Genomic DNA, 12,800 nt, shown 5'->3' on the forward strand with positions numbered 1-12,800 from the left:
GTTATTTTGACTAAGGATAATCCGGCAAAACGCAACTGGGTGGGCTCTGCTAGATGTAGTTTTTGTGACAATAACGAAACTATCAAACACCTCTTTCTTGATTGTCCGTTGGCTAAGATTCTGTGGCGGTCGATTCATATTGCTTTTAATATTAATCCGCCTACTTCCATCAACATGTTATTTGGAACGTGGCTTGATGGGGTTGACTCTGATACAGCGAGGCACATTCGTGTTGGCGTTTGTGCTTTATTATGGGCAGTCTAGAACTGCAGAAATGATTTGGTTTTTAACAGATTAACGAACATTCACTTTTTACAGGTTATCTTCAGGGCCACGGCGTTGATACGTATGTGGTCGCTACTCACTCCGACGGAGGCCAGGGAGCGTTTGGTTACTGCATCTACTCGATGGGAGATGGTAGCTCGGGATATTTTCAACTGGTTTGGATGACGGTCATGTAATAGGATAGGCATGTAGTGCTCCTATTTTATTTGCTAGCCGGTTGTGGCTTTTTGTTTAGCTCTTATGAGCATTTGTTTATTTCACACTTCGAGACTTGAAGACTTGTTGCTGGATTTTTTAATAATATGAGCCATATGCATCTTTCTGATGCAGAGGCTGGGGTAAAACCCTTTTTCGAAAAAACATCACAGTTCATGAACAATAAGCATCACCAAAACTGTAAATACAAGATCGTCCACTCACTTGATATTTTTTTCTGTACAGACTGGCAACCGATGCATGCACCATAACGGTATTATGAGCTGGGGTTCGACACTAGAGTCCCCAGCGGTGCACTTTGTTGCTCCAAATGGATTCGAGCAACGGCCAGGAGGGAATATAGCAACATCATAAGAGGCCAATATACCAATGTTTGGCTCATTCACTGTCGTCCAAGATGCAACCCTATCTCCAAACTCCCTGAAGCAAACATCTGCATATGCTGTGAAATCTTCGTTGCATTTTGTAGAATAAAAAATATGAATAGAACAAATGATTATGTCCTAAGTATGCCAATGCCATATAAAATCGCCACTGCAGTGAAATCATATGTTCATAATTCTGGGGCTTAACCATCCACCATACTCATCTTCAAGAATCTGGGGAAGATCTAGATGGTGAAGTCTAATGTGGACTTGAATTCCTAGGATAAATAGCACGGAGACCAGAGGGTTCAAACTTTTATTTTGCATGTATTTCTTGAGAAGGAACATCGATTGTATGAAGTATGAACCTAAAAATTGATTGCAGTTAAACATTTAAATGCTCAAAGATCTAATAAAAATACTTGCCATGATTCACTAGCTCATCAATGAGGTTATGGTAGTACTGTAGCCCTTTGGGATTGACAGCTCCACGTCCATCTACAAACCCGAAATTTCCAGAAACAACGAGATAAATTAGAAAACTAAAGCAATTTGTTCTGATGAAGGCCATGATAGTTTCTGTACTTGGAATGAGCCTTGACCAGGAGATGGAGAACCTATAGGCCTCTAGACCCGTCTCAGACATGAGCTTCACATCCTCCTGCAAAATCAGATAAGCCAAATTTCATTCATAAGAGAAACGCTCAATATTTTGCAGGGGCCCATATTATTTACCATGTATTTGTGGTACCCATCTGCAGCAACATCTCCCGTGCTTTTGTCTGGCATTTTGCCTGCAATGTAAAAAATCTAGCTGTCAAAATTGACCTAACTGTGATTGGTCAACCACATGAGGTTCAGGTCTTGGCTATTGCCAATAACACTAAATTTAGTTATGCTCAGCAACATAAATGCTGTGTAAATTGTTCCACCAAGAGGGCAGTCGTCTCAAATATCCACTCGACGCATCAGGCAAAACTGATCACAAATTGCTCAAGGTGTCATTTGTTACGCATTCTGAAATATCCATGGTCAGGTCATATGCACTCATGCTACAAGAAAATGTAGCTGCAGCACTGGAAAACTAGAGACAAATTTAGCAAACATGTTAGTAACCAACCTGCGTGAGTGAAAGTGTCCCAGCTGCTTGGGCTCCGTAAACATGTTAGTAACTAGCAACAGAGATGCTCCGTAAAACTGTTGTGCCAAGAAAGAACTGGTTTTAAATATTTATACTACAGTGCGCAAGGTTCTATTTCTTAGGCACTTGAAATAAAACTAAATATAAAATGCCCACAAATAATATGCACCCATGCTAAAACAAAATGTAGTTGCAGCACCGGAAAACTAGCTAGTTATGCTTGTTTCACAAACAAGTAGGAGTAGCAACCAACCTGCGTGAGTGGAAGTGTCCCAACTGCTTGGGCTCCTGCCATCCTCAGCAACGGCACCCTCATACTATACATGCAAAAGAAACACATCAAGATTGATTAAACTGGCGAGGGCACCCGGTGAACTAAGCACGCCAAAACTTCAGCCCAAACGAGAAAAAGATTACTTGGTATGCCGAGGTTCCAGCTCCAAAGACGAATTCCCGTGGGAAATCACTTCTTGTGAAGCCAAGATCAGCTGCAGTTGCATCCTGAACCCAGAGCCAGAGGGACAGCAGGAGGTAGAAGAAGGCAGTAGCACCCATACCAATCTATGCTTGTGCCTTTGTGTGCATAGTTGTTGACTCGGGGATTTATGCCCGAATTAATCTCAACAGCAACCTCTCTCATGGGACGCAACCAGACTTAATAATGTTTCTCTGCAGTCAGACCTGGCGATCCTCGTGGACATGTGCAGCTACAATGCCTGCACGCTTCCATCGAGACATTTTTATCTGAACGCACAGGTTGAGTAACGTGATTGTATTAGGAAAAATAGGATAAATTAAGAATATTCTGGCTTATCTTGTATTTTAAATAGATCATGTACTTTTATATGTATATGCCCACGAGGCTCAAGCAATACAACGAACTATTCCACCAAATCTCTCTCTCCTTTCTAACATGATATCTGTTGCAAGTCGATTCTAAACCCTAGCCGCCGCCGCTGCCGCATCCGCGCGCCGCCCCCGGGGCGGTCGGCCTCCATGACCGCCGTCGGGGGCCGCGCCGCCCGTACCTAGGATTCGTCCGCCGGTCGTGTTGACCGGCTGCCCTAGAGAGTCTTTTCCCCGAGCCTTGCTCCGGGGTTTTCTCTCTCCCACCGATCATCTTGTTCGCATGGTTTCTTTTTGATTTTTCTATCTATTCTTGATTGGTTTGTGTCGTCCACCGTCGCTGTCGACCCCGAGCATGTCTACTCCGACCCCGGCACGACTAGCCGGCCTATCCTCCGACCCGGTGGCCACGCGCGCCAAGGCGGCCCGTTAGGGCAAGCCGCCGTCCGCGCGTTGGTCCGTCCGTCGCCCTGCGCCGGCCGTCACCGCCCTGTTTCGACCGGAACACCTGCATCGGCCCGACCCGGCGGCCTCATGCCATGCGACGGCCAATCATAGCCGTCGCTCGCACACCGGCCCGCCCATTGATCCACATCACCCGCCCCCATCGCGTCTGCACGGCGGCCCGGTGGTCTACCTCACCGGCCTCGTCCTTGGCTGCGTCGGGACGGCGGCGTCAGGCTCGTTGGCAGCCTCAACTCAGGCGCCGCTGCTCCGTTGGTCGCTCGGGCCTCGCTGCCCGGGCGCTAGCGTTGCTTTGGCAGCCTGGGTGCCGGTGCTGACAAGCTCGTCCGCACGACGTCCCATGCCGTCCGTCCTTGCCGGCTTCATATCGGACTCCGCCGCCACCACGGCTCCACCGAGCGGCGTCCCCGACTTCGCGCGCGATCGGCTTGATCACCCGCTCGCCGCCGCGATCTGCCTCATCTCCGCCACGCGACCGGCCTGGCCCGTCGGTTACGCGCGTCTCCGTAGGTCCCGTGAAGATCGTCCCCGAGTTCAGCGCGCCTCTCCACCGATCGAGCATCAGGCTGCCGCTGCGTCGCCCCGTCGGGCCGCAGCGCCGCCGCCCCGTGGTTCTCCTCGCGGCTGCATCGACTCGTGCGTCGCCGCTGCGTCGCCCCTTCGGCCCGTAGTGCCGCGATACGTGGTCCCCCCCGCCCCAAGGCCGTCCCTGCGGTTGCACCGACTCGCGAACCGCCGTTGTGTCGCCCCTTCGGGCCGCAGCGTCGCGGCCCGCGGTCCCCGTCGTCGCCCTGACCCGACTGCCGCCGCTGCGTTGCCCCTTCGGGCCGTAGCGCCGCGGCCCGCGGTCCGCGTCGCCGTCCCAGCGCGTCGACCTCCCATGGTATGCGCCGCGCCGTCTTCCTTGGCGCAGGAACGTCACCGTCCGTGCCGGTCTTAGTCACGCTACCAGGGTTCTTCGCCTACTTCGAGCACCGCCGCCGCACTCCTAACCTCGCCGCCGCCGCCGTCAGGCCGCCGTCGCCGCTCTTCTTTGGCCGCCGCCGCCGCCCGTCCACCCCCTTCGTCTTCGTCCAAGCACCAACCGGTCGCTAGCGTCGCCGTCATCTACCCTGACCACTTCGTCTACTCCGACCACCGTTGGTGACATCGGCCCCGCACCGATGGACGCCGCAATCGTCGTCGAGTTCTTCTCTGCTGGCCCCTCCGACTTCTCCGACATGGCGTACAGCTCGTGCAGGTCCCTCGTGTACGCATGCCCGGTGCTGGCAACACCGATGCGTGCCTTCATCCACGATGTGTCCCCGGGCCTGGCAAGCCTGGTCGGTGCTTCGTTAACTTCGTCTTCGTCCATCTACGCATGCCCGGTGCTGGCAATACCGGTGCGTGCCTTCGTCCATGATGTGTCCCCGGGCTTGGCAAACCCGCCACGACGCGTCGTCAACAACATTTTCTTCCCGGCGTACCCCTACTTCGACACCACTGCGCCCATGCTAACTCGGCGCCCTCTTGCGTCCGCGGCTCCACGGCGACTTTCTCGACACCGGCCACCCCGACTCGACATCAACCGCGACATTCTTCGCACGGCTACCTCGACCACGACTCCACCACCCACGCTCTCGTCTACCTCGACAACGACACAAAGGGCTACCGCCTTGCTTGAGCAACCTCGTCGGTTTCCACTCCAGCCACGACTCTGCGGTGCATTGACCATTACGAATGTGGGGGGTGTCCGTCGGCTTGCCTTCGGATTCTTCTCCAGTCTCACCGTCTGCGTCGCTACCGTTATGACTGCGGGGGATGTTGAGTAACGTGATTGTACTAGGAAATATAGGATAAAATAAGAATATTCTGGCTTGTCTTGTACTCCAAGTAGATCATGTACTTCTATATATATGCCCACGAGGCTCAAGCAATACAACGAACTATTCCACCAAACCTCTCTCTCCTTTCTAACAATGGCATTTCCTTTTCCAATAAATACAGTTGGGTCTTTCTTAATGTTGTACTGCATTTAGTTGCCGCTCTGAGGTGGGTGTGCTCAACTGCTCCCTTCAGCATCCCACGAGCCGCATCAGCAACCTGGCCAAACACGCCACCGATCTGATGGATAAACATGGAACAGCGACAACATCCAGTTAAGAAAAGACACGCTCATTTGGAAAACTAATGCCACAAGAATGGTAGGAAAAATGATGAGGCTGCATAGTTGGGCCGTGTTCCTCATTAGCTTTATCTTGAGCCTAGGGCTTGATGACTATTTTAATTTGATGTGTAAGACTTAAGTTTATGTGGATGCTGCCTAATGGCTTTATTAGTTTAAAGCCGGACGCCTCTGGCATCTATGTTCCAAAAAACCGTACCGAGAAGCAACGAGCGGGGCCGATGGTGAGAATCAAGCAGTTCAGCACCTGCCCCTCTTCCCCGGGTTAAGTGGGCTCTGAAGGAATCTCGAAAACAACCGGTGGAAGAGATCGGCGTCCGTAGTGGCTTCTGCTAGATCGAGAACTGCAGCCGGCTGGGGAACGGGGAGCTTGGCGGTGGGGGCGCCGAGATTGAAGAGCCCACGGTTTAACAGAGGAATCGAGGCCCCCGAGTGGGGCGGAGGAAGAAATGCTTAACTTCTGCGGAGGAGAAGAGGGCGATCCGTCGCTAGCTCAATAGCTTCTGATCTCGCCGCCGGAGGACAGACGATGAGGCGATGACCCCGCCGGTCGACTGAGAAGACACCGTCGAGTGTTTTCGAACGGCTCCCTTCACCTCTACGTATTATTTTCTTGAAAAGGACGTCTGGTGATTTGTTGGCACGAGCGCACTCTCCCGGATTCCACGCTTGCGTTGGGCCGCTCGAGATACGCACAGGACCCTCTCTGCTCGCGGACCTCGATCCACCAGGAGTAACGCTACATCGACGGAAGGTTACGTGCGTTGGAATTCTCTATTCGCCGCTTACTGCGGCAAATAGTCGCTGCTTCGCACAGGGCGCAGCTCACCCTGGGCCGGCCCATTTTAGTGGTTTCGACTCGCGAGATGAACTGCAAAAAACGATCGCGCTAGGGATCGAACCTACGACCTCCAGTAGCGGAACACACAGCCCTAGCTACAGCGCCTGGCCCATGGATCTATTATAATAGTAATGCTAAACTTAAAAAAACTAAAACCGAGGAAAAAACCATCTGTTCCTTCTACTGTTTTTTCTTTAGTCTTATTCTGTCTTTCTTTTTTCTCGTTTTCTTTGTCTTATTCTGTTTTCTTTTACTTTTTCTTTGTAAGCTTTTCAAAAAGTTCAAATATGGTTCAGAATTTTCAAAAATGTTCTTTTTGTCAAAAATTGTTCATATTTCAGAAATAGTGTTCACATTTACACAATTTTGTTCACAATTTCGAAAAATGTTCCTGATTTTTTCTTGTTTTCTTTCTTTTTCCTTTCCTTTTTCTCAAAAGAAAATTGAAAAAATTCAAATTTTGTTCGTATTTTCATAAAATTTTCAGTTATCAAATTTTTTTCTCCAATTCCCGTTACACAAAAAGTTCAATAACTTTCGAAATGCAGAAAATATACCGGATTTCATAAAATGTTTGCGCTTCCAAATTTGAAAAATTGTTCCTGTTTAGGTTTTTGGGTAGTTTAAAAAATGTTTCCGTTCTAAAAAGTATGTTCACGTCTCCAAAATTCGTTTGTGTGTTGAAAAATGTATGAGTTTTCTCAAAATTTGTAAAAAAAACTAATAATGTTCGCGTTTGATAAAACATTCACGTTTTGTTTTTGCTATTTTGGAAAATCGTAAAGGATGATTTTCAAACAGTCTTATACTTTCTTTAGTTCTTGTAGGTTTCCGCTGTAGTTTGGTCAACTGAGCGCTTCCATCCTTGTGGCTAGTAGGGTGCTAGTGTAAGTTTGCAATGCTGTGTTCGATTCCCAGCTATCACGCCCTGCTATTTTTTTTGCAAATTATCACCTTGTATTTGCAGCGCACTCCAATGGGCCGGCCCAATCGGCGCACTGCGGCGACGTGCTTGTGCAAAAGTCGCGTTCCCCCTGTGCGTCGGCGCCTTGTTAGACGCAACGAGCGTCAAGTAGGAGCTCCCACGTGCGTTTTACGGGGTGATACTGATTTGTGAAGTTGTGATTGGATTAAGGGGGGAGGGACGGGCCCCACCCGGGTGAAAATCAAGGGGGCGGAGAGATTATTAGGAAAGGGCCTGTAAAATTCCTGTAAGAGGCCCACACGTTTAGCATTTTTTATCCACCAGCCCCGCTGCACACTACGCCACCTGCCCCGCCACCCGTCTCTCCGACGGAACCAGATCGTCTGACGTACTAGGTTGAAGTACTGCAGAGGGACGTCGATCATTTCCTACCATCTCTTGCGCATCCTACGGTGGCCGGTGGAACTGACTAAGACAGCCCTCGACGTTCAAAGGCCTTGTTGCAGCCCACGAGCGAGATCCCCCCATGAACAACCCATTCACCTCAGTAAAAAGAAATAGCGTAAATACTGCCCAAAATCACTAATTAAGGAGTACTCGTTGCAAAGAACACTCCACTTTCCCAGGTCGCGACAAGTGGCGCACATGCAGCGCGCCACTTGTCGCAACCTGGGAGTTTTTCCTTTTTTCGTAGATCCGTTTATTCAAAACATTTTATCTTTTTAAACCGTGCGTTCAAATCTCGAACCGTTTTCACCATTGGATTCCTTGCGTCGAGATCTTCAAAACTAGATCTCATGTTGATAGGTTTTGACGAACTTTTTTTCACGAAAAAAACCGGACGAAAAAATCGGGCAAAAAAACCGAACCGGGAGCATGGTTTTTTTTCCTTTCCGAAAGAGGCACGCCCGTGCCTCTCGCGAAATCACACCCGTGCCTCTTGTGGAAACAAAACCGTGACTCTCATGAAAGGAAAAAACAGAAAACACATTTTTTTCGTTTCCGAGAGGCACGGCCGTGACTCTCGCGAAAGCACAACCGTGCCTCTCGCAGAAGCAAAACCGTGACTCTTGCGAAAGAAAAAAAACAGAAAACGCGTATTTTTTCCTTTCTGAGAGGCACGACCATGACTCGCGCGAAAGCACAACCATGCCTCTCGCGGAAGCAAAACCGTGACTCTCACGAAAAAAAACAGAAAACGCGTTCTGCTAGGGAAATATCCCTCCCGGAGGGGGAAATCATTGCCATCGTCATCACCAACGATCCTCTCATCGAGAGGGGGTCAATCTCCATCAACATCTTCACTAGCACCATCTCCTCTCAAACCCTAGTTCATCTTTTGTATCCGACCTTTATCTCAAAACCTTAGATTGGTACCTATGGGTTGCTAGTAGCGTTGATTACTCTTTGTAGTTGATGCTAGTTGGTTTATTCAGTGGAAGATCATATGTTCAGATCCTTAATGATAATTAATACTCCTCTAATTATGAACATGAATATGCTTTGTGAGTAGTTACACTTGTTCCTGAGGACATGGGAGAAGTCTTGTTATAAGTAATCATGTGAATTTGGTATTCGTTCGGTATTTTGATGAGATGTATGTTGTCTCTCCTCTAGTGGTGTTATGTGAATGTCGACTACATGACACTTCACCATGATTTGGGCCTAGGGGAAGGCATTGGGAAGTGATACATCTCCAACATATCTATAATTTATGAAGTATTCATGCTGTTATATTATCATTCTTGGGTGTTTTACATTCATTTTATAGCAACTTTATATCATTTTTTGGGACCAACCTATTGACCAAGTGTCGAGTCCCAGTTGTTGTTTTCTGCTTGTTTTTTACATCGCAGGAAATCAATATCAAACGGAGTCCAAACACCGTGAAACTTTTTGTGGATTTTTTATGGACTAGAAGACATCCAGTGGGCCAGAGAAGCACCTGGGGGGTGCCCCGAGGGGGGCACAACCCACCAGGGCGTGCCTGGGGCCTAGGCGCTCCCAGGTGAGTTGTGCCCACCTCGATGGCCTCCCGTACCCCTCTTCACCCTATAAATTTCCAAATATTCCAGAAACTCTCGGGAAAACCCTAGATCAGAAGTTCCGCCGCCACAAGCCTCTATAGCCACGAGAACCAATATAGACCCCATTTCGTCACTCTGCTGGAAGGGGGATCATCACCGGTGGCCATCTCCATCATCCCGGTGACCACCATGATGAGTGATGTCTACTACACAACCTTCTACTTGTAGACATTGTTGGGCCTCCAAGTGCAGAGGTTTGTTGGAAAGTAGGAAATTTCCCTCAAGTGGGTGACCTAAGGTTTATCAATCTGTGGAAGGCGTAGGATGAAGATGGTCTCTCTCAAACAACCATGCTACCAAATAACAAAGAGTCTCTTGTGTCCCCAACACACCCAATACAATGGTAAATTGTATAGGTGCACTAGTTCGGTGAAGAGATAGTGATACAAGTGCAATATTGATGGTAGATATAGGTTTTTGTAATCTAAAAATATAAAAACAGCAAGGTAACTAATGATAAAAGTGAGCACAAACGGTATTGCAATGCTTCGAAACAAGGCCTAGGGTTCATACTTTCACTAGTGCAAGTTCTCTCAACAAGGATAACATAATTAGATCATATAACAATCCCTCAACATGCAACAAAGAGTCACTCCAAAGACACTAATAGTGGAGAACAAATGAAGAGATTGTAGGGTACGAAACCACCTCAAAGTTATTCTTTCCGATCAATCCATTGGGCTATTCCTGTAAGTGTCACAAACATCCCTAGAGTTCGTAGTAAAATAACACCTTAAGACACAAATCAATGAAAACCCTAATGTCACCTAGATACTCCAATGTCACCTCAAGTATTTGTGGGTATGATTATATGATATGCATCACACAATCTCAGATTCATCTATTCAACCAACACAAAGAACTTCAAAGAGTGCCCCAAAGTTTCTACCGGAGAGTTAAGACGAAAACGTGTGCCAAGCCCTATGCATAAGTTCACAAGGTCACATAACTCACAAGTTGATCACCAAAACATACATCAAGTGGATCACGTGAATATCCCATTGTCACCACAGATAAGCACATGCAAGACATACATCAAGTGTTCTCAAATTCTTAAAGACTCAATCCGATAAGATAACTTCAAAGGGAGAACTCAATTCATCACAAGGAGATAGAGGGGGAGAAACATCATAAGATCCAATTATAATAGCAAATCTCGCGGTACATCAAGATCGTGCCATATCAAGAACACGAGAGAGAGAGAGAGAGAGAGATCAAACACATAGCTAATGGTACATACCCTCAGCCCTGAGGGTGAACTACTCCCTCCTCGTCATGGAGAGCGCCGGGATGATGAAGATGGCCGCTGGTGATGATTCCCCCCTCCGGCAGGGTGCCGGAACAGGGTCCCGATTGGTTTTTGGTGGCTAGAGGCTTGTGGCGGCGGATCTCCCGATCTAGGTTTCTTTTTGGGGGTTTCTGTATTTGTAGGAATTTTTGGCGTCGGTCTCACGTCAGGGGGGGTCTCCGAGTCATCCACGAGGTAGGGGGCGCGCCCAGGGGGGTAGGGCGTGCCCTCCACCCTCATGGATGGCTTGGGACTCTTCTGGCCCAACTATTTTACTCCCAGGGCTTCTTTTGGTCCATCAAAAATCATCAAAAATTGACACGTCAATTGGCCTCCATTTGCTATTCCTTTTCTGTAAAAGTCAAAAAAAACAGAAAATGGCATTGGGCTCTAGGTTAATATGTTAGTCCCAAAAATCATATAAAATAGCATATAAATGCATATAAGACATCCAAGATGGATAATATAATAGCATGGAACAATAAAAAATTATAGATACGTTGGAGATGTATCAAGCATACCCAAGCTTAATTCCTGCTCGTCCTCGAGTAGGTAAATGATAAAAACCGAATTTTTGATGTGGAATGCTACCTAACATATTTATCAATGTAATCTTCTCTATTGTGGCAAGGATATTCAGATCCATAAGATTCAAAACAAAAGTTTAATATTTACATAAAAACAGTAATACTTCAAGCATATGAACAAAGCAATCTTGTCTTCTCAAAATAACATGGCCAAAGAAAGCTATCCCTACAAAATCATATAGACTGGATTTGCTCTATCTTCATCACATAAAATAATTAAATCATGCATAACCTCGATGACATGCCAAGCAATTGGTTCATACTTTTGATGTTCTCAAACTTTTTCAATCTTCACGCAATACATGAGCGTGAGCCATGGACATAGCACTATAGGTGGAATAGAATATGATGGTTGTGGAGAAGACAAAAAGGAGGAAGATAGCCTCACATCAACTACGCATATCAACGGGCTATGGAGATGCCCATCAATAGATATCAATGTGAGTGAGTAGGGATTGCCATGCAACGGATGCACTAGAACTATAAGTGTATGAAAGCTCAAAAAGAAACTAAGTGGGTGTGCATCCAACTTGCTTGCTCACGAAGACCTAGGGCGTTTTGAGGAAGCCCATCATTGGAATATACAAGACAAGTTCTTATAATGAAAAGTCCCACTAGTAAATGAAAGTGACAACATAGGAGACTCTCTATCATGAAGATCATGGTGCTACTTTGAAGCACAATTGTGGTAAAAGGATAGTAGAATTGCCCCTTCTCTCCTTTTCTCTCATTTTTTTGTTTTGTTTTCCTTTTTTTGGGACTTCATTTTTTGCCTCTTTTTTATTTTTCGTCCGGAGTCTCATGCCGACTTGTGGGGGAATCATAGTCTCCATCATCCTTTCCTCACTGGGACAATGCTCTAATAATAAAGATCATCACACTTTTATTTACTTACAACTCGATACTTAGAACAAAATATGACTCTTTATGAATGCCTCCGGTGGTGTACCGGGATGTGCAATGAATCAAGAGTGACATGTATGAAAGAATTATGAACGGTGGCTTTGCCACAAATACGATGTCAACTACATGATCATGCAAAGCAATATGACAATGATGGAGCGTGTCATAATAAACGGAACGGTGGGAAGTTGCATGGCAATATATCTCGGAATGACTATGGAAATGCCATAATATGTAGGTATGGTGGCTGTCTTGAGGAAGGTATATGGTGGGTGTATGGTGTCGGCGAAAGTTGCACGGCACAAGAGAGGCTAGCAATGGTGGAAGGGTGAGAGTGCGTATAATCCATGGACTCAGCATTAGTCATAAAGAAGTCATATACTTATTGCAAAAATCTATTAGTCATCAAAATGAAGTACTACGCGCATGCTCCTAGGGGGATAGATTGGTAGGAAAAGATCATCGCTCGTCCCCGACCGCCACTCATAAGGAAGACAATCAAAAACTAAATCATGCTCCGTCTTCATCACATAACGGTTCACCATACGTGCATGCTACGGGAATCACAAACTTTAACACAAGTATCTCTCAAATACACAACTACTCACTAGCATGACTCTAATATTACCATCCTCATATCTCAAAACAATCATAAGGAATCAAACTTCACATAGTATTCAATGCACT

The 12,800-nt window shown here is 47.0% G+C and overlaps 1 pseudogene; it reads right to left on the reverse strand.

The window, feature by feature from the left end:
* Positions 1-3,461, reverse strand: part of LOC119272611 — a 74,652-nt pseudogene extending 71,191 nt beyond the window's left edge.
* Between the last annotated feature and the right edge of the window lie 9,339 nt (positions 3,462-12,800).

The sequence above is a fragment of the Triticum dicoccoides genome, chromosome 3A, assembly GCF_002162155.2.
Source record: "Triticum dicoccoides isolate Atlit2015 ecotype Zavitan chromosome 3A, WEW_v2.0, whole genome shotgun sequence".
NCBI lineage: Eukaryota > Viridiplantae > Streptophyta > Magnoliopsida > Poales > Poaceae > Triticum > Triticum dicoccoides.